The sequence below is a fragment of the Gossypium hirsutum genome, chromosome D02 (assembly GCF_007990345.1).
Source record: "Gossypium hirsutum isolate 1008001.06 chromosome D02, Gossypium_hirsutum_v2.1, whole genome shotgun sequence".
NCBI lineage: Eukaryota > Viridiplantae > Streptophyta > Magnoliopsida > Malvales > Malvaceae > Gossypium > Gossypium hirsutum.
Genome location: NC_053438.1, coordinates 28,784,358 through 28,786,436, shown reverse-complemented (window position 1 = coordinate 28,786,436; position 2,079 = coordinate 28,784,358).

The following is a 2,079-nucleotide window of genomic DNA, read 5'->3' as shown; positions in this document are numbered from 1 at the left end:
TGTAGACGAAAGCTTATTATCTTAAAATGTTTGAACGATGAAAAGCTTCAGATAGAATCGAATAGTTTGAGTGTGTTGCCTATGTTTATTTCAGCTATGTCTGCACAGAGACACGTGAGAAAAGGTTACGATACGTACCTTGCATATGTATTGGACTCTAAAGTGTCTAAGTTGAAACTTGAAACAATGCCTGTGGTTTGTGAATATCTTAATATGTTCCTAGATGAGTTACTCAGATTACCACCAATTAGAGAGGTCAAATTTTCCATTGATTTAGTACCGAGAACATCATCAATATCGATAGATCCGTACAGAATGGCTCCTATAGAGTTGAAAGAGTTTAAAGCTCAGTTACAAGAGTTAACAGATAGAGGTTTCGCTCGACCTAGCTTCTCACCATGGGGTGCACCGATTCTGTTCGTTAAGAAAAATGATGGGTCAATGAAAATGTGTATCGATTACCAATAGCTCAACAAAGTTACAATTAAGAATAAGTATCCATTGCCGCGAATTGATAATTTATTTAATCAGTTGAAAGGCGCAACGGTATTTTCGAAGATTGTTCTACGTTCTGGTTATTATAAATTGCGGGTTAAAGATTCGGATGTGCCAAAAACTGCATTCAGGACCAGGTATGGACATTATGAATTCCTTGTAATGTCTTTTGGTTTAACTAACGCACTTGCAATATTTATGGTTTTGATGAACAAAATCTTCAGACCGTATTTAGACAAATTCATCGTAGTTTTTATTGATGATATTCTAATTTATTCCCGAGACGAGACTGAACATGCTGGACATTTGAGAGTTGTGCTACAAATCCTGCGTGATAAACAACTGTTTTCCAAATTTAGCAAATGTGAGTTTTGGCTTTGAGAAGTTGGTTTTCTAAGCATCAGAGTTTATCCGAGTAAAATTTTAGTAGTTGTTGATTGAAAACCACCGAGAAACGTATCCAAAGTCAGAAGTTTTTTGGGATTAGCTGGTTATTACAGAAGATTTGTCAAAGGATTCTCGATGATAGCTACTCTGATTACGCGACTATTATAGAAAGATGTAAAGTTTGAATTGTCAGAAAAATGTTAGCAAAGTTTCAACTAGTTGAAAGCATAGTTTACTGAGGCACCAATTATAGTTTAGCTTGAATCGGGTAAAGAGTTTGTGATTTTCAGAGATGCATCTTTGATTGGTTTAGGTTGCATTTTGATGCAGGAAGGTAATGTAATAGCTTATGCTTCCAGACAGTTAAAGTCGCATGAAAAGAATTATCTGACACATGATTTGGAGTTAGAAGCTATTGTGTTTGCATTGAAGATCTAGAGACACCATTTATATGGTGAAAAATGTCACATGTTTACTAATCATAAGAGTTTAAAGTATTTAATGTCACAGAAAGATTTGAACCTGAGACAACGCAGATGGCTCGAGTTGTTGAAAGACTATGATTTGATTATTGATTACCATCTGGGTAAAGAAAATGTAGTGGCTAATGCTCTGAGTAGAAAATCTCTGTTTGCTTTTTGAGCGTTGAATACGCGATTGAAATTGTCTGTTGATGGTTAAATTGTAGCTGAGTTAAAAGCTAAACCATTATTCTTACAACAAATTTGTGAGGCTTAGAAATTCGATGATGCGTTGTTAGCTAAACAAAAATTGTGTGAGTCGAATCTTGATTCAGATTTTCAAATTGGGTCCTATGATTGCTTACTTTTTAGAGGATTTAGAGTTAATTCGGAAGATTTTGTATGAAGTTTATTGTGGTAGATTTTCCATTCATCCTGGCAGCACTAAAATGTACAATGATTTGAAACAAATGTATTGGTGGCCGAGAATTAAATGATAGATTTTAGATTTTGTATCGAGATGTTTAGTATGTCAGCAAGTAAAAGCTGAACATCAGGTACCTTCTGGTTTGTTGCAGCCAGTGGTGATACCGGAATGGAAATGAGAGCGAGTTACTATGGACTTTGTATCGAGTTTACCCCTATCTCTTAGAAAGAAAGATGATATTTGTGTTGCCGTTAATTGTTTGACGAAGCTAGCACATTTTATTCCGGTACATACAGATTACTCCTTTGA